Source organism: Salmo salar, chromosome ssa24 (genome assembly GCF_905237065.1).
Source record: "Salmo salar chromosome ssa24, Ssal_v3.1, whole genome shotgun sequence".
Lineage (NCBI taxonomy): Eukaryota > Metazoa > Chordata > Actinopteri > Salmoniformes > Salmonidae > Salmo > Salmo salar.
Genome location: NC_059465.1, coordinates 13619915 through 13641396, shown reverse-complemented (window position 1 = coordinate 13641396; position 21482 = coordinate 13619915). Strand labels below are relative to the sequence as shown.

Sequence of the window (21482 nt, the reverse complement as noted above, 5' to 3'; positions counted from 1 at the left end):
AAAGATCATACTTTTTGGAGAAATGTTCTTTGGTCTGATGAAACAAAAATAGAACTGTTTGGCCATAATGACCATCGTGTTAGTCAGATTTTGAAACGATTGGGCTGGACAGTTTGATGGAATCACCGGGAAGTTTTTTTTATTTATTTTTGGACCGACAAACTATATTAAGTGGTCCTCCGTAAAATATAATATTAATACCAAAAAATAGTGTTTATTTTTTGGGGGTGGGGAACGCATGTTTCCAAATAGTTTAGTTTAGCAGATAACCAGGTGTAAGGTATGTTTATGTTGCACAGTATATTAGTGAGTGAAACTGACACAGATGAATTCTGTGTCAGTTTGTTTCACATATAAATGGGTATACCCTGTTTCAGAGATCTGGACTCGAGTCACGTGACTTAAACTCGTGTAAAACTCACGTTGCAAATGTTGAGATTTGAGACCAAAAATTTAAACACTTGACAGTCGACTTGGACTAGAGCATCTATGACTCAGGACTTAACTTGGACTTGAGCTGTAACACCGCTGCTGAGCCGGCAGATGTGGAAAGGCAAGGGGGGGAAAAAAATTGTGCACCGTCTTATATTTTCACCGCGTGTCGCTTTAAAATATGCACTCTCAGCATGGGTTTCTATTAATGTTAATTCTCAGCCAACCACAGACCTCTCAACCTCCAATGTAGTGGGCGGGGGGAAACAGTTGATTCTAATGAGAGATTTCACAATGTCAGTCAAACTGTAGCTGTACTATCAACACTAGCTATAAATCATAATTTGGGTGGCCTTTCTATTAGTAATGATGATTCAAACAACATTAATTTCCTTATCTGTGAACTTTATTACGTAGCCCTATGTACTGTAACAGAAAATATAACCTAAATTTAAAAAATTGCATTGAAATTGGTATAAAACACAACACTCGGAGCACTGGAATTCCATAAGTACTAGACTGGCCATGACAGTCAATCTGACTGTTGATATTTCAAATTGTGTAACTGCTAAATCAAAGCATTTAATAAGATAAATTAGGTCATAAGAAACCTCAGGACACCAAATGTAAATTGTAATTGTTAAGAAAATGTATTCATTGATCCAGAAGCGAATAGAGTGTAAATACTAAAATAAGTTGCCTGCCCAGCTGGCCCATTCAAACTACACCTAAACTATACTGAAACAAATTTCACACATATAATAATATATGTGGCCTGAAAACAAGATTAAATTGACAATAGTCTGACGGGTAACAATATAAAAAAAATGGTCAAATTGAGAATGAATAGACTGATGACCAGCGCAGCTTGCACAGACAAAGAGAACGGAGCTTACAAAATAGCACTTCTTCAATAGAAGTCCACGCAGGCCAGACGTTTTGATTTCTATACCCTACTAGAAAGAATAGATTGTAAGGTTTCTAAATGAACCTATTTTTCCCAAACCTATTTTTCTACAAATTGAACAGATGGCCTTTTTGTGAAAAATATAACTGTTTCCTAGAATAACCGGAGGTCCACGAACGCGTTCCTCATGTGAATACTGGCGACAATCACCAATTGCTTTTTGGGAAAAATATCCTTTCTATACTGAATAAAAATAGAAACGCAACATGTAAAGTGTTGGTCCCATGTTTCATGAGCTGAAATAAAAGATCCCAGAAATGTTCCACATCCGGCTTCTTCACATGTGGGATCGTTTGAGACCAGCCATCCGAACAGCTGATGAAACTGAGGAGTATTTCTGTCTGTAATAAAGCCCGTTTGTGGGGAAAAACTCATTCCTGATTGGCTGGCCCTGGCTCCCCAGTGGGTGGGCCTATATCCTCCAAGGCCCACCCACAGCAGTGCCCCTGCCCAGTCATGTGAAATCCATAGATTAGGGTTGAATTTATTTATTTCAATTGACTGATTTCCTTATATGACCTGTAACTCAGTAAAATCTTTGAAATTGCTGCATGTTCCGTTTATATTTTGGTTCAGTATATTTTCTTCTGTTATATTCTTACTGTAAAATATGTGTTGACTGTGGCAGGGCAGCAGAATATAAGCCTGTGATGTCTGCTAAATGAACAAGCTGATTTCATTGGCATGGCACAGCCATATAGCCTCGGCTACTAAGCAAATTAAACTCAAAAACATGCTATTCTGTTCTTTTGAAATAAATTGTCTGGTATCATGTTTTTACTGACCTTTCAAAAATGAATCCATTAATATTTCATTTAGGTTGTGTATATTAAATGGATTTATTAGACTGGCGGCTATTGGTACTCATTGAGGCTCAGGTATTCTACTGTTAAATATGCATAGGGTCATTTTGACCGCCATGGCACTTTGAGGATGAAATGCTCAGAACGTTTCACATCTATCTAAAAGTACTGATAGTGTAAAACACACATATTTAGGAAAAGTCAGGGACAGTTGGTTTCAAGGTTTTTATTGAAATGAAGTTATTGAAATGACAATATTGAAAACGGTCAGATTGACCGCCTTGGTGGTTCTAGTGTCAAACACTGACTTGAGGACTCAAAACACAAAATTAGGGACTTGTGACTTGACCTCAGCTCTGGAACTTGGGACTTGACACTTGCCCATTATTACTTGGGACTTGACTCGAGACTCAAAGGTTAAGACTTGAGACTTGCTAAATTGTGAATTGGTGCCATCTCTGCCTTGATCTATGACATGAAATACTGATTCACACAAACACAGTAAAATGTTTTAGAGGCAGTGCCTTACATAATCATTTTGTTTTTACTGTATTGTGCAGGGCAAGAATATCTTTGTGGCAGATCTGTATGTGACACCTGGGTGCCTTCCATTGGAACAGACCCTTTCACCACTTTGCCTGTAAGTAAAATCATAAAATATGGTCGGCATTTAAATTATTTCAATACAATTTGACTCACATCTGCCAGTTGACGTCCAATACACTTCCAGAAGTACTAAAATGGTAACCAACTAGCTATCAAATAAGTAATGTGGTTTCAAATGAACGATGGACATTCTGTATTTAATTTCAGTCTGATGATCATGTGAAAGAATCTGTCATCAAGCTATGTGTAAGTGGTTTGAATATCATTGCAGTATGTACTTACAGTATATTTATTTTTTATTCAAATCATTTTATTAAAACATTATTTATTTTCATTGTATGTCATTTTACCCAACTAACTGATAAGCTTTCTGAATTGTATAAAACATTAGAATTGTACTGTAGGTCTTGAAGCCACTGCAGAGGGTCATCTACTTTCTTGACTCTGTATGCTTGGAGAACAGATTGCTTGGATTCGGTGACATATCATATGTTGCTGTGTGCAGCTTTAGTTGAGTTATATTTGTGTTGCGCAGTTGGCCAGATAAAGATTTTGTGCTTTGTTAGAACACAAGGTCCTGTTCTGCAGACCGTTGGTATATAGTGTTAATTTCACACAGTTCCAGCCATGTTCTAGAACCTTTAATTTTGTGTGTGTTAATGTTGTATTCTCCTTAAGTGACAATGCCCCCGAAGCCAGTGTTTGGAGGATATATTAGCACGGGTGTCGTTAGGCCCGAGACAAAGTCGAGGGCTGGCAAAATGTGCCAATATATCCTCCAAAACACCGTCTTCGAGGGCATTGTCACTTTTATACAACAGGTTAGCAACATATTGAAATAATGATTGACATATTTTCAGTAAAAAAATTATTTTGATTAATTTATTCATACCATTTTATCCTTCCACAAGATATACTCCAGATACAAATCTAGGGTTGGTACCTAAGCCGGCTGGTTGATCATTCTATCGGTTTGGTTGCCAGAGACGCGACCCAGTCATTCAATCTTTTTGTTTTGTATCTATAGACGCGACCCAGTTGTTCGTTGTAAATGTTCTATTGCCATACTGACTGGCAACGTTCTTGCTTGCTAGCTAGCCAACTACAGCTAACTTAGTCACGTCAAACAGTGCAGACTGATTAACAACAAAGTAGCTGCATTTGCATAAGCTGTTTTCTAGAGACCTTTATTTGGATACATCCATTAAAATAAGCTAATGATGTGCGATTTCATCTGGCATAGAAAAATGTGCTCTCTCGTCAGGTCGCTGTTGTTCAGAGGAGCTAGCCAACAACATGGCTAACACAATCACTTCAAACAGATGGAAAGCCTGCAAAATAGCTGCACTGTGTTTCATTTTATCTGTTTTGTTTTGATATTTCTTTGTATAATATATATATCTCCATTACAGCTGAGAAAAGCTGCCTATTTGTCTGATCCTGACTTGTTCATTACTATGCGACAAGTGGAGATTGTTTCAATATTCAAATTCAATGTCCAAATGTTAGTCTAAAAGAAAAAATGTGATATAAAATGTCAAGATGCTTTTATAGTGGAGATCAAGTTTATAAAATTGCCTGGCTGTGCTGATAAGACAGTGGATTGCACAGTCAGATGGAATAGGCATTTTAACATCATAGACTTAGCCGGTGGTAACTTGTGGAATAGACACAGCTGGAATGCGGTTTTAACCAGTCAGCATTCAGGATTAGACCCACCCGTTGTATAATGCATCATAATAACCATGTCCCTTTCAGGGACATTGCACAGCGTATTTCACTGGGTCAGTGAACTCAGATGGGTGGAGCAGACATTTTTTTACCAGCCTTCACATTATTTCAAACATTGTGGCATATCAACTCCTGCTGTCCACAGAGTGTTGTTTCTTTGTGTTAAAAATGTGTGTATAACTTTTTCCTCTTTAAATTGTGGCTTTTCCTCGACATGATAACCACTGGGACTGTGGGATATTTATGCTGATGGTAAGACCAATAGTTTTAGTGTCCATATTTTGATGTAGCACAATTGTTTAGTATCATACATTTTTGTTTTTACAGTACAAAATGTACATGGCAGTGGATGCCCAGTTTGACTTCTCCCAGGTTAGCTGAAATAACTGTCACCTTGAAATTAAATGTCTACAGATCGCAATAATACTGAAAAATGTACCTTTTGTTGCGCTTGTCAATGGCAATCCACCCCCCGTTTACACCGACATGCCATCATTGAGAAAGTGGTGGTGTGCCATGTTGCTCAAGAACTCCAATACCAAAGGTTAAGTCAACAAAATATTTGTACAAATTAGATTCCCCACAAAATAGTCCTCTCAGGATCTATATTAAGATAAAATGGCTGCATTGGACCTTTCTTTTTTAAAAGACAGATTTCTTGAGTTATCTTCAATTCATTCTGACTATTTTGAGTAAGTGATACTGTCTTTGTTCCTATGGTTTATCATGGGGACAAACATGAATAACTGCCACATCGAACCACACCCCAAAGACCGAAATCTCGTTTTTCTTAATGAGCAACAGAGAAACACATACGGAATCGGTGCTTTCGGTCACTCTTTAAATTTCCTGTATTGCATAAAAATCCTACATCTGTATATCCCAGTCACTGTGTTTCCTAAATGTTTCGACATGCACCAGCCATTTAGACTTCTGTTATCAGATAGGCAGTGCACTTTGCTGTCAGTACATAGTTACCACAGTTGAACTGATGAGAACTTCTGCACAACAGTTCTGAGAGGACTATTTTGTGGGGAATCTAATTTGCTTCCTGCTATTTAGGGAGAGGCTAGATCTATTTCTAAATCTCAGCTTTTTAACTAGCTCATCCGTATGTTTTTTTAAACATTACATTTTTGTTAATCCAAATGCCCAGATATTTATAGGCAGGAACCCGATCGATGGGAGAACCATCCAACTAATACATATGTTGTCCATCTGAATTTATTTTGCGAGAATTAGAAAAAAACATATTTAGTCTTTCCCGGATTAAGTACAAGTTAAACCAACCAGGGCTCTCTGTAAGGCAACGAAGTCAGATTGCAACTCTAACATAGCCTGGGCAACGGAATACATAAGTGTCACCTGCATACATATGAATATTACAAGTTAACAGATATAACTATTTATATAAATAGTTATGAGAACAGGTCCCAATAACGACCCCTGCTATACACCTTTAATATCCAGGAAACACTTGACACCATCAGAAATCACACATTGATCTGTCAGATAAGACACATTCTCAAACCACTTGCAAGAAGCCTGATCCAGGCCTATTTCAGTCTTTGCATTATAATGTAATGGTCAGTGTCAAAGTCCTTGGAAAGGTCAATAAACAAGGCAGCACAATGGTTTTTATGATCTAAGCAATTTAACACATCTAGAACAAGTGTAGCAACTGAAACGGTGCTATGTCCAGGTCTAAAACCAGACTGGTGCACATTTAGAATAGAATGAGAAGTTTAAAAAGTTATTAGTTGAGAGTAGGCCAAGGATTCTAAAACTTTGGAAAGGCAAGATAACTACCATCCAATTTCCAAGATCTCTCATCCTTTAGGTAGGGGGAGGACATGTGCCACTTTCCAGATCTTAGGGATAACACCTGAAATATAGGTTAATTATTCTGCAATAAGTGAGCCAGAGAGTTGCAGTAAAAAAGGATCAAGAGAATTACCCCCTGTGGATGTTTTTTTCATTGATTTTTAGCAATGCATAGATATAATATCATAGATAGAGAATGTCTATTTTCATTTCAACCATTTTATATCTGGGTGTGATCATTCTCTACAGTCTGTTTCAAGGTGAATAAAGGACTCTCTCTACTGGAATTAGAGGAATTTCCAGAAACAATTATTTCAAATAGATGGCCAGCTAAGGCAAAATGGGTATTAAAAGCACCACGAATTTCCATTTGGTCTATTATGGGACCAGAGGCTGTCATAACCTGACTACTTTCCAGAAGTGGATTCCCACGATTCTCAGATACACAGTTCAGGAAGTATGTTGACTTTGCTTTTCTAACCAGAGACAGATATCGATTTCCCAAATGTCTGCCAGTCAGAAGTAGTATCAGTCAATCTAGCCTCAGCCCAAGCTAAATTTCTTTCCTGTAATTTTAAATACAATTCATGCGTGAACCAAGGGATTGATCTATCCTTCACGCTTAGTTTTTTTATACCAAGTTTTTTCCAAATTTTATACGGAGCAGGATTATTTACAACAGTTAATCCCCAAAGGCTGATGTCCGCGCCCCTGCGACAATCTAATTAGCATAACAAAAAATCCCATAAAAATCTGTCAGTTTAAACTAGAGGGATGTTTTTTTGCATTGGATGCGTCTCAATCCACCGCAGACGCCTATGTCTCACTTCTGCGGTCTTTTCACAAAATGGTCTGTAGTGTTCGAATGGTTTGGCCTAGAAATTAAGGCTGGGCAATATGGCCAAAATATATCAAGAATTGAAAAAAATAATAAATTGATGGTATGACGGTATTATGTTTTTTAATAATAAAAGTTCTAAATTCGCTTAACCTGTTGGGGGTAGGGGGCAGTATTGACACGGCCGGATAAAAAACGTACCCGATTTAATCTGGTTACTACTCCAGCCCAGTAACTAGAATATGCATATAATTATTGGCTTTGGATAGAAAACACCCTAAAGTTTCTAAAACTGTTTGAATGGTGTCTGTGAGTATAACAGAACTCATATGGCAGGCAAAAACCTGAGAAGATTCCTTACAGGAAGTGCCCTCTCTGACAAGATCTTGTTCTTCTCGTCTCTGTTTATTGAAGACTGAGGATCTTTGCTGTAACGTGACACTTCCTACGGCTCCCATAGGCTCTCAGAGCCCGGGAAAAAGCTGAATGATATCGAGGCAGCCCCAGGCTGAAACACATTTGCTCTTTTGGCAAGTGGCCGATCAGAGGACAATGGGCTTAGGCGCGTGCACGAGTCGACCCCGTGCTTTATTTTCTTTCGTCTTTTTACCTAAACGCAGATTCCCGGTCGGAATATTATCGCTTTTTTACGAGAAAAATGGCATAAAAATTGATTTTAAACAGTGGTTGACATGCTTCGAAGTACGGTAATGGAATATTTAGAATTTTTTTGTCACGAAATGCGTCGTGCTCGTCACCCTTCTTTACCCTTTCGGATAGTGTCTTGAACGCACGAACAAAACGCCGCTGTTTGGATATAACTATGGATTATTTGGGACCAAATTCTTAAAATAATTGTTATGCTTTTTGTGAACGTTTATCGTGAGTAATTTAGTACATTTTTTTGTAAATTCACCGGAAGTTTGCTAGTTCTGAACGTCACATGCTAATGTAAAAAGCTGGTTTTTGATATAAATATGAACTTGATCGAACAAAACATGCATGTATTGTATAACATAATGTCCTAGGGTTGTCATCTGATGAAGATCATCAAAGGTTAGTGCTGCATTTAGCTGTGGTTTGGGTTTTTGTGACATTATATGCTAGCTTGAAAAATGGGTGTCTGATTATTTCTGGCTGGGTAGTCTGCTGACATAATCTAATGTTTTGCTTTCGTTGTAAAGCCTTTTTGAAATCGGACAGTGTGGTTAGATTAACGAGAGTCTGGTCTTTAAAATGGTGTAAAATAGTCATAATTTTGAGAAATTGAAGTAATAGCATTTCTAAGGTATTTGAATAACGCGCCACAGGATTCCACTGGCTGTTACGTAGGTGGGACGATTTCGTCCCGCCGACCCTAGAGAGGTTAATGAGTAGTGCGTGATCCTAGGGTGGCAACACATACATGCTAAGTGATTTCCATTGGTCTTTCTCCATTCTGATTGTACAGTATAAAACAATTCAACTTCAACACAAAAAGTGTCATCAATTTCTGCATATGAGATCATTTCCACACTGCCACGTAGGGCTGCACGATATCTGGGCCTTATTTTTAATGAAATGTTGCAATTTGACTTGCGATTTAGAGCAAAACACTTGGGTTAACTGTTGGAATCATGGAAATAGAATGTATATTCTAATTATATGGTTAGAATATAATAGTGGGCACTTTTAATAGTGTTGTTTGACATGACAATGAATGAAAATGCCAGGGAGGAGTTATTGTGACAGGGTATGAACTAAAGTGTTGATAGGTGTTTCCTAGGGGACCCTATAATCTTTGGCTACATTGAATGTTGTTTTCTCTTAGCTACTTCATGTAGCTAACATATTCTTGCTTTGAGTATTCCTCTTTAAATTTATAAGATACTGTTGCACAAACAACATGCTGATTTAGGTCTACACCATCACTGGTATTATCAGGCTGTAGCTAACTACGCTTGCTCTTACTCAGTACATTTATTAGCTAGCTAGCGATTAACATTAGCGGCTAACAATCAGTGGCTAACAAGATTTAGGAACAACTTGCTAAGACAAACTAGCTGTTTGCAGATGTAAGAAATACAAGCTAAGTGTAATTATAGAATGCTAGTAGATTTATATTAAAAAGCAAAGTGACAACTGCATCGTTGTCATCAACATTGTTGCACATGCTGCATTGACCATGAAGACTGAACGCAAGTGTCTCGTGGTCGAGGAACAACAAATGCACTCATTGAGTGACAGACAGGAGCCGGGGCTAGGTCTGTGTGGAAAGCGGCATAGAGAGATGACTCAAGTAGCGAAGTAAACTATAAAAATGGACGTTACACACTGCCTATCACATTTAACAAACCAAACATTCAAGTACTGTTATAGAAGGTAAAGTAAAAACCCAAACCGGTCCGTGCATCAATACCGGTACATCGCAAAAAACGGTATACCACCCAGCCCTACTACAAACTATGGAAAGATGAAACTCACGAACACGTATGTCAGTCGTTTTGCTCTAGGATGCCCACAGGCCTCACAAGACTCGTTTGATGTTCCCCCAGTACCAGTTGAATTTTTTTTAAATGTTAGTATATTTGGAGAAGGCATAGTGCCTAAAATAAGGGGTTAAATACATGTAAAAAATGTTTGTGTTTTCTTATTTCCCTCATATCTCTCAGATATAGGACAGACACCGCAGTCCCCTCCAAAAAATCTAATGGAAGTTTGTTCTGTTGTTCCATGTAGTGAATCTGTTATTTAATGTGTTTGTATGGGCTAACACCAGTAAGGCCAAAATAATTGTTCATAAAAAGAAATTAAAAAATACATTTTCTTTTCTTTTTTATACTTCAAGTGGTTTTAAAATTCTAAATCAAATAGCAAAATGATCCTTGGTATGACCGTCTTAAAACAATTCCATATAGCTTAGTATAACCAAATCCAATACAACACATTATTGAGTACCAATATCCATATTTTCAAGAATAGTGGTGGCTGCATCATGTTATGGGCATGCTTGTAATCGTTAAGGACTGGGGAGTTTCAGGATAAAAAAAGAAATGGAATGGAGGAAAACCTGGTTCAGTCTGGCTTCCACCAGACACTGGGAGATGAATTCACCTTTCAGCAGGACAATAACCTAAAGCCCAAGGCCATATCTACACTGGAGTTGCTTACCAAGAAGACAGTGAATGTTCCTGAGTGGCTTGAAAATCTACAGCCAAGACCTGAAAATGGTTGTCTAGCAATAATCAGCAACCAATACAACAGAGCTTGAAGAATTTTGAAAAGTATATTTTGCACAATCTAGGTGTGGAAAGCTCTTAGAGACAGCTGTAATCACTGCCAAATGGTGCTTCTACAAAGTATTAGCTAAGGGGAGTGAATTAGTTATTTCTGTATTTAATTTTCAATCAATTTGCAAAAATTTCTAAAAACACGTTTTTACTTTGTCATTATGGGGTATTGTGTGTAGATGGGTGTTTTAAAAATATATATATACTGCTCCAAAAAAATAAAGGGAACACTTAAACAACACATCCTAGATCTGAATGAAAGAAATAATCTTATTAAATACTTTTTTCTTTACATAGTTGAATGTGCTGACAACAAAATCACACAAAAATAATCAATGGAAATCCAATTTATCAACCCATGGAGGTCTGGATTTGGAGTCACACTCAAAATTAAAGTGGAAAACCACACTACAGGCTGATCCAACTTTGATGTAATGTCCTTAAAACAAGTCAAAATGAGGCTCAGTAGTGCGTGTGGCCTCCACGTGCCTGTATGACCTCCCTACAACGCCTGGGCATGCTCCTGATGAGGTGGTGGATGGTCTCCTGAGGGATCTCCTCCCAGACCTGGACTAAAGCATCCGCCAACTCCTGGACAGTCTGTGGTGCAACGTGGCGTTGGTGGATGGAGCAAGACATGATGTCCCAGATGTGCTCAATTGGATTCAGGTCTGGGGAACGGGCGGGCCAGTCCATAGCATCAATGCCTTCCTCTTGCAGGAACTGCTGACACACTCCAGCCACATGAGGTCTAGCATGGTCTTGCATTAGGAGGAACCCAGGGCCAACCGCACCAGCATATGGTCTCACAAGGGGTCTGAGGATCTCATCTCGGTACCTAATGGCAGTCAGGCTACCTCTGGCGAGCACATGGAGGGCTGTGCGGCCCCCCAAAGAAATGCCACCCCACACCATGACTGACCCACCGCCAAACCGGTCATGCTGGAGGATGTTGCAGGCAGCAGAACGTTCTCCACGGCGTCTCCAGACTCTGTCACGTCTGTCACATGTGCTCAGTGTGAACCTGCTTTAATCTGTGAAGAGCACAGGGTGCCAGTGCCGAATTTGCCAATCTTGGTGTTCTCTGGCAAATGCCAAACGTCCTGCACAGTGTTGGGCTGTAAGCACAACCCCCACCTGTGGACGTCGGGCCCTCATACCACCCTCATGGAGTCTGTTTCTGACCGTTTGAGCAGACACATGCACATTTGTGGCCTGCTGGAGGTCATTTTGCAGGGCTCTGGCAGTGCTTCTCCTGCTCCTCCTTGCACAAAGGCGGAGGTAGCGGTCCTGCTGCTGGGTTGTTGCCCTCCTACGGCCTCCTCCACGTCTCCTGATGTACTGGCCTGTCTCCTGGTAGCGCCTCCATGCTCTGGACACTACGCTGACAGACACAGCAAACCTTCTTGCCACAGGTCGCATTGATGTGCCATCCTGGATGAGCTGCACTACCTGAGCCACTTGTGTGGGTTGTTGACTCCGTCTCATGCTACCACTAGAGTGAAAGCACCGCCAGCATTCAAAAGTGACCAAAACATCAGCCAGGAAGCATAGGAACTGAGAAGTGGTCTGTGGTCCCCATCTGCAGAACCACTCCTTTATTGGGGGTGTCTTGCTAATTGCCTATAATTTCCACCTGTTGTCTATTCCATTTGCACAACAGCATGTGAAATGTATTGTCAATCAGTGTTGCTTCCTAAGTGGACAGTTTGATTTCACAGAAGTGTGATTGACTTGGAGTTACATTGTGTTGTTTAAGTGTTCCCTTTATTTTTTTGAGCAGTGTATATTTTGAATTCAGGCTGTATTTGGCTAAGGTGTATGTAAACTTCAGACTTCAACTGTATTTCTATGGGCACAAGTACAGTTCATGACACAAACTGTTCACAGCCCTCTTGTTGGTGGAGATAATTTTGCAGGTTTAAAGGTTATTTCCTTCAATTCTACACATTTTGTCATGGGATGCAAAAACGTTTTGCAGTTTTAAAGCAAATGTTCTTGCAATTCTATACATTTTGCCATGTCTAATTTGTATTCATGTGATATTTGAGAAACAAAAATTACAACAATATTTATAGGCTAAAAAAATGTTAGCTGACATGGGCTAGTTGATCTGGTCATTTCTGACTAGTTATAAATACCTCTCTACGGTCTGCAATGACTAACATGACAGGAAGAACTGATGATGCACTACCCAATTTCTACATTGCACCTTGTGCATTCTACTATTACAACTTCCCTTTTGCTGGAAACCACTGGTTTTAGTACATTGACAAGATAACATTATATTGGTTTTTACACAGGTGTTGTAACTTTGAATTCATATTCATGGATTACAAGGACTGCAAACCAGGTTTATATACTGTTTATTATTGATTGATGTGTAGAATGTATTAATAATTTAAAAACGTAAAATGCTTGCTGGGCATAACATACATATAACCAGAGACAGCAAAGTTTGTGTGATATATTAAGTCCTTGTATGGTGTTTCTCGCATGGTATGACAGCAAGAGGAAAAGAGGGGAATTGCAGGGGTTCTACTTTTATCATCTAAGAAATATAGCTAGTCAAGTCTTTTATCTCAGTCACTGATCTGGAGAAAGTTATGTTTTTATTTCCTCATGCCTAGATTACTGTAACTATTTGAATATACACCAGGAAATGTAACCATATCACAACTGCTTCTCTACACTGGCTACCAGTAACCTTTTAGAATAGATTTTCAAATGCTATTTATCATGTTTAAGTCTAGGCTTGGTTTAGCCCCATCCTACTGTATATCTCAGATCTTTTATCTCCCTACGAGCCAGGACGGTGATGTAAAGTGAACTCAGAAATATAAAAAAAGACTGACTTGTGTAGCCTGATCTTTGAACATGTTTCTGCCATGCTTGGTTGTGATATCGTGTTCCCCAGAATCCTGTGTGCGGTGAATATCGAAACTTCTTGATTGTACAGAGAAGTGTCTGACTGATAGTCACCTTCAATTGGCAATCCTGAATAACTGGAAACAGAACAGCTGGAGACAGAAATTTCCTACAGTCCTATCTTCAATAACACGCTCCTGAGGCTACCTTGCTTTACAACACATGGTCAACAAAAAGCCCACATCACTCCACAGGGACAGAGCTGGAAAGACTTGTGTGGGCCAGCGTGGGACAATCTAAAGAAGGATATCCTGTTGATCGCAGATTGAGGTGGAGACGAGCATCACTTAAAGGGGCAATCATAAATTGCTTCATCCATTTTTGGACTTATAAATTAATTATATGTACCCATTAATTCTTGAAGAATATTACTTATAAATGTATTGTGAGCTTAGTTCAACTGTCACACCCCTTCAGAACCCAAAATATAAGCTTGTTTTACTCCAATGTTTGTAAAGAGTAAATGTAACATGGTTAAAACTATAATTTTGACATCATGGATTGTCAGTCCTTGCATCCAGAGGTCCTTTGAATTTGAGCGTGGTTACATTTCTCCAGCCCAATCCTCCGGTTCACACCGTGGTGGGGAGTCCACTTTGTTATTGTTTCAACTGCTGATTGCAGCTTTAACCAATAATTGATCACTTTCCCACCAGACAAACTTGCTGAACCTATCAGTATGGCTACAGCTGTGAGGTGGTAATAGATTTCATTTCACCATTCTGTAATAAAATGTACATTTTTGTTCAATTAAAAATGTTAGAGAGATGACTGCCGTAATCTACGCACCCATTTATGTTTCACTGTAAGGTGTCTAGAAATGAGTTTGAAAAGAGAGACTTAATATCGGCCTATCTATTGCCTCCACTCTACGTTACATAGGTTCATCAGAAAGACAACTATGCCTCCACGTGATCTCTGGTGTCTGGGATGTGAGTGACTACCCTCGGCACCATCATAGCTGGAGCATGTTGAGTAACAGATACGATGTGAAGAATACGCAGACTAATGTGACGCCTTTGATTTCACGTTAACCTATTACACATGGGTGTTTATTGTGGAGCTATCCACATTGTCTCTTCTCCCACAAAATAAGAATAGGAAGCAGCTGGTTATTCGCAAAAGGTTATGCTTCGTGTCAATGCTGTATGTAAACTTAGCCTTAACACTAACCTCATCCAGAATGCAACTATTCACCCAAATTAAAATGTTAAAATGAAACACTATGGCCATTACTATCTAATCATCATGTCCAACAAACTACTTGTGTGAAGTTTAATACAGAATTGAATGTATTACCTGTTGGTGCTCGGGTTTTTCTTTATCAACACTATACTACTGTAGGCCTACTTACCATTTATCGTTTTTCAGGGGTGCATTCTTTTCATGCCTAGAAGATGGTGACAAGTGTCCTATACAAACGATTATAGGTTTAGATTGTCAGCAGTTTAGCCAAAGTCCTTGCCTCATCAAAAAGTTTAAATAATCAAAAGGTGAATGTACACTTGCATATTTACATTAGGTGAACACGCATAAATGCAGTGAGTTAATCTGATCTCATGGATTATTGCAGAACATTGAGATGGATTGGATTCCTTAGTCATCTGGTTTCCATTTAGTCCCCAGACACAGTTTGCAACACCTATAGGCCTACTTTTATGAAATGTAAGATTTATTTTCTTGATTAATTGTAGACATTCTAACACCGTAGCCTACCCCCAATTCATTGACCAGTGGCTGTTAAAATAACAGGTAGGCCTATTATTATTAGGTAATTAAAATAGGCAAATTAGCGTCAAGGGTAGCACCCTCATGGTGCTCCTGACAACCAACTTCTAAAAACTGCCACTGGGGAGGGCCTGTTGCTCAGCGAACCCCCGCAGATCCCAGCCCAGCAATGCCTACCACCGATCCAGCCCACCAGGGATTCATCCTGTGTGTGTGTGTGTGTGTGTGTGTGTCCAAGAAAGAAAAAAAAAAAATAGTCAGCTGGAATGCTAGGCTATTGCTCCATGTCAGCCGTTATAGTCTGCTTGGCAGTGGGAGAAGATGATACTTTCAGGCCAATTATCCATAACAGTGCCCCACAAATCTGAGCAATCTAACTGTGGTATACTTGATTCCCATGTTGGCCTATTATTATTACTATGTAATTGGTTATTCATTTGTGTTTGTTTTAGTGAGTGACACTGGCGTCATGAATCTAATAGTAGTAGGGCTAATAGGCCTATCGTCGCATGCGTAACTGCGCCTTAGTTTCAGTTTCTGATTATCAAAAGACACAGGTTCAAAGTTCAACATTGTCGATAAACTTAATGCATGAATGGTCAATGAATTACACAGGAGAAATGGCAATGACAAAATATCCCATATTTTAGTAGAAAAACTCTTAGGATTGATAATGGATCAGGTGGAGGATTAGTCGTTGACGTAGGCTAGTCGGGTGGAATGCGACCGACCTCGGACCACGCCCACATCCCCAGGACGGAATTGTGCTGACCCCCTCCCCCCCTGCAAGACCAGGTCCTATACAGGAGATGGTCCGTTCCCCACTGGAAAGTCAGCCCCCGGGCACGGCCCTGAGTTTAACTGGCCTTCCCAGGGGGGCAGAAGGGAGGCGGGTCGGTGGTATAATACATCATAGGAAGGTGAGAGCTGCTTATAGGCCTATACCAAGTGTAATTTAAGGAAATTAGGTAGGCCTACGACAAAAGGGCAGGTTGTAGGGAGATGGTGGAGTGGCTAGAGATGTGGTGTATAGAGCAGAGGTAGGCCTATGGTAAGGAAGCATAGTGTGATAAAATCTGAGCTATCCATGTCCAATGTGAACTGGGTACGGGGAGCTGTCCTTACAGCACACTTCTAGCCGCACTGTCCAATGGAGGCGGCCGCAGGGCAATAGTATAAGCTCCAATCATAAAGCGTGCGCCACTGACAGAAGAAAGTACAACGCTAGGCTTAGTCGCCAATGGTTTGTCTTAAACCTTTTGTTTGCCGTGCCTCTTAAGTATTTGTTAAATGCCTTTATTTATCATCTCGGGACACATCTGAGATTGGAGTCTGATCTATGAGACTTTTTATTAACTGTAATAATTTGCCGTTTCATTAATCCTAACTACGCTCCAGCCACTACGACCAGAGCCATGTCGTGTGCACAAGAGGAGAGCTTCATTCGGCAGTCAGAAATAAATTGACATAGAACCAAATGTCTTGAAGAGAAAGGTAGGCTTAAGTGCAGGTTGAAAGATAGAATTCCGGCAGGAGTAAACTAGAACGAGGAAGTAGCCAAGAACCAATAGAAAGAGAAGCATCCAGGAGCCAGTTGAAAGAGGGGGCGGGAAGAATTGCCCAGGACTATATTGGTCTGAGACCCACTGCAGCCCAAGTCACCCGGGTGACCCAGCTCTCACACTAGTAATAATATTCATTATTAATAACGGTAGGCTACAGGCTTAACACACAAATCCCCATGAAACAGCTTTGGAGGCAAAGTTAAGCCATTATGTTACACATTTTATTTGAGAATGTGATTTAAATAACACCTAAAACACAATTTGGTAAGCTACATTAATGAAGGGGATCAGAGAGGGAGCATATTCTCTCTCTCACACTCACGCACTCCCCGTGGTGAGAGAGCGTGCACGGTTCATATTGATTATAATGACATAGGCTGCACAAATTAGGCTAACCTACAAACCAAAGGTTCTGCTGGAGCCTTTCATTGTGTAGAAATCTCCATAGATTATAGGCTACGAATAACTTATTTGTAGCCTGAGGACAAAACAAATCTTCCTTCCTCATGTTGGCTCAAGCAAGTGACGTGCACACACATTCCTCCAAGCATTGTTTCCAGGACAACCATGGTAATAAATCTCACCCTAAAAATCAGATGCGATCCCTACATGGTGATTGATGGATGGATATCGATGAATAGTCCTACTTATGTAACAACTAATTTTAACACACACACACTTATAAGATGAAGGGAAGGGGGAGAGGTAAAAGGACCTAGGAGCACCAACATCTTAAGTTCATAAGAGCTCATTACATTTGGTGTCAAATGAAAGCTAAGAGTCTATTTTACAGAAATGAAGGCATATATATATATATATATATACACACACACTGCTCAAATAAATAAAGGGAACACTTAAACAACACAATGTAACTCCAAGTCAATCACACTTCTGTGAAATCGAACTGTCCACTTAGGAAGCAACAGTGATTGACAATAAATGTCACATGCTGTTGTGCAAATGGAATAGACAACAGGTGGAAATTATGGGCAATTAGCAAGACACCCCCAATAAAGGAGTGGTTCTGCAGGTGGGGACCACAGACCACTTCAGTTCCTATGCTTCCTGGCTGATGTTTTGGTCACTTTTGAATGCTGGTGTTGCTTTCACTCTAGTGGTAGCATGAGACGGAGTCTACAACCCACACAAGTGGCTCAGGTAGTGCAGCTCATCCAGGATGGCACATCAATGCGACCTGTGGCAAGAAGGTTTGCTGTGTCTGTCAGCGTAGTGTCCAGAGCATGGAGGCGCTACCAGGAGACAGGCCAGTACATCAGGAGACGTGGAGGAGGCCGTAGGAGGGCAACAACCCAGCAGCAGGACCGCTACCTCCGCCTTTGTGCAAGGAGGAGCAGGAGAAGCACTGCCAGAGCCCTGCAAAATGACCTCCAGCAGGCCACAAATGTGCATGTGTCTGCTCAAACGGTCAGAAACAGACTCCATAAGGGTGGCATGAGGGCCCGACGTCCACAGGTGCAGGACGTTTGGCATTTGCCAGAGATCACCAAGATTGGCAAATTCGCCACTGGCGCCCTGTGCTCTTCACAGATGAAAGCAGGTTCACACTGAGCATGTGACAGACGTGACAGAGTCTGGAGACACCGTGGAGAACGTTCTGCTGCCTGCAACATCCTCCAGCATGACCGGTTTGGCGGTGGGTCAGTCATGGTGTGGGGTGGCATTTCTTTGGGGGGGCCGCACAGCCCTCCATGTGCTCGCCAGAGGTAGCCTGACTGCCATTAGGTACCGAGATGAGATCCTCAGACCCCTTGTGAGACCATATGCTGGTGCGGTTGGCCCTGGGTTCCTCCTAATGCAAGACCATGCTAGACCTCATGTGGCTGGAGTGTGTCAGCAGTTCCTGCAAGAGGAAGGCATTGATGCTATGGACTGGCCTGCCCGTTCCCCAGACCTGAATCCAATTGAGCACATCATGTCTCGCTCCATCCACCAACGCCACGTTGCACCACAGACTGTCCAGGAGTTGGCGGATGCTTTAGTCCAGGTCTGGGAGGAGATCCCTCAGGAGACCATCCGCCACCTCATCAGGAGCATGCCCAGGCGTTGTAGGGAGGTCATACAGGCACGTGGAGGCCACACGCACACTACTGAGCCTCATTTTGACTTGTTTTAAGGACATTACATCAAAGTTTGATCAGCCTGTAGTGTGGTTTTCCACTTTAATTTTGAGTGTGACTCCAAATCCAGACCTCCATGGGTTGTTGGATTTCCATTGATTATTTTTGTGTGATTTTGTTGTCAGCACATTCAACTATGTAAAGAAAAGTATTTAATAAGATTATTTATTTCATTCAGATCTAGGATGTGTTGTTTAAGTGTTCCCTTTATTTTTTTGAGCAGTATACACACACACACACACAATATATATATAGAATATATAAGAAAAAGCTGCCAACAAGTGCTCAGCATATGTGGGAACTTCTTCAAGACTGTTGGAAAAACATTCCAGGTGAAGCTGGTTGAGAGAATGCCAAGAGTGTGCAAAGCTGTAATCAAGGCAAAGGATGACTACTTTGAAGAATCTCAAATATAAAATATATTTTGATTTGTTTAACACTTTTTTTTAGTTACTACATGATTCCATATGCGTTTTCATAGTTGTGATGACGTCACTATTATTCTACTATATAGAAAATAAAGAAAAACCCTTGAATGAATAGGTGTGTCCAAACTTTTGACTGGTACTGTAAATCAAAACACAATAATGTTGAAGTTAAGAACCTTGGAAACTAATATTAACATTTATATTTAATTTTACTGATAACAATTGTGTTTATGATTTATTAAGCAATTAAAAGGTGTACATCGGAAACCGCAGTTGGGTCACCTGCTACTGTCCTCCCTTCCACTGGCATACTGTTATTGACATAATTGTGAAAACAGTATTTTCTCTCTCTCATACACTCAAAGTAGAGTAGTGTATAGGTCAGTACAGTAAAGCACACTAGGGTAGAGTAAAGTACAATGTACTGTGCTCTACTGCGATGTCCAAGCACCACATTATTTATGCAGACATCATTGAATCTCAATTCAGAGTAGATATTGAACAGAGTTTTTGGAAAACTTGGTCACATAAAAAGGGCCATTTTACTGTCATTCTGTTACAAAACGTTACATCTGCACTGTTCTTCAAGTATATGGGTTGTTTTATGTGGACATTTTTGAAAGTAGTCCTTACGCATAGAGTTGTATGGTTTGTTTAACTTTGCCAAAAATCGGAGTCTTAGCGTCATTCTGTTACCATGGAATTGCCTATATGCTAATCAATAGAAAGCAATGCCTCATACTATCCCACTGCGCATCTCTTATCATTAAATGATGAGGCCCTCTGATTAGGAGCATGCATTGCTATAGACATGATCCTTCTGCTCCCACCGCGTTTGCTATTGGTCCATCCTCGGATGTTGTATGTCTCCCTCTCTCTGTCACACTGTAGCTAGCTATGGCGTCATATTCCCCATCACGAGAATGATGCAAATACGGCTAGTGAGCACCAAACAGCTGGCTCCCCAGGTAAACACTCACCTGTCCTGGGGAAGGAACACCGGCAGGACCCGTTTCCCTTCAGGGTTATGGTAAAGTCCCCGTGGCGGTGCTGGCGAGGTTAGGGTTGGTTAGGGGTGATACAGCCAAAGGCAGGTTAAACCCGAACAACAACCTTCAAATGAAGCCGAAAGGAGCGTTAGATGTGTGTTGGTCCAGTTCTTATTAGGTAGAAAATAACTATTCTTGTAGTCTCCCGCGCCAGTGTATTGGGCTGTCAGATAGCAATGTCTGTAGATACAGAAAGAGTGTGTATTATGTAGTCTACCGATAGGCACGGGGTTGACTGGACACATAACAGCGCATGCTCAGATAGGCCCTGACGTCAGGCCCTTCCTCTTTGTGCTTACTGCCACGTTCAAGACAACCGGGAACTCAAAAATCTCTGACTTGCGACTTCAGTGCGTTCAAGACAACTGGGAATAAAATGAGGTCAAATCATGACGTCAGTGATCTTCAGGTCGGAAAGTCGGGGCTCTATAAATATGCCCGTGTTTCCGACTATGAATTCCGAGTTGGCTGACCGTTCAAAACGATTTATCCCAGTCGGAGCTCGTTTTTTTTCTGAGTACACAGTTGTCTTGAACAAAACTGAAGTCGGAAGTCGAGATTTCCGAGTTCGCTGGTTTTAGAACGCGGCAAAAGTCAATGTGTTCTGGGCACGCCGGTTCCAGAAGCCTACCCTTCCTCTTTCTCTCAATGTTTCTCCTCCAATCCCCCCCTCTTTCTCAGTGCTCTCGTTTCGATAAGCTTATCCCTGTTTTTATGAACACAAAATGTCGTCTTCCACTTTCTCCCTGGTTCTGTGGATATTTGCACCGTTCCATACTCACATCTAGTGGTATTCTAGGCGTATCGCAGCAACACAGTTCTTCAGGACCCATGCTCCACAAACATAGACATGCTGCCCAAGTATATAACCCAAGTAATAACATATCCAAAACAAGACCAAGAGGGGGGAGGAACACAATAATGGTGTAATGTAGGCCTTCTAAAAAACGGTCTCCAGATTCCATTGTAGACTGAAGTACTGCAATATTGTGTAATCATCTTACTGTTGAAATGTGAACTGTGCCAATATTAACCAGTTTCCTAATAATTAAATTTCTCTATACTGCATGTATGCATGCATGCATGCATGTCTGTCTGTCTGTCTGTCTGCATAGCAGCAGGAATTTGTTTTGAGTAGGGGGTGCTGAGTGCAGGGGGTTGGGGAAAAAAATC

General features: G+C 40.6%; 1 protein-coding gene across 3 annotated transcripts in view; it reads right to left on the bottom strand.

The window, feature by feature from the left end:
• The window catches only part of LOC106585070 (solute carrier family 23 member 2), a 68502-nt gene extending 47903 nt beyond the window's left edge, over positions 1–20599 (bottom strand). Inside the window, exon 1 of one of the 3 annotated variants that reach the window (XM_045706862.1) lies at positions 20241–20599. The gene's annotated coding sequence lies outside the window, so the exon portion shown is untranslated. The remainder of the gene's footprint in view (positions 1–20240) is intronic. The other 2 variants (XM_014170842.2, XM_014170841.2) reach the window with 2 other exon arrangements.
• Positions 20600–21482: the final 883 nt, after the last annotated feature.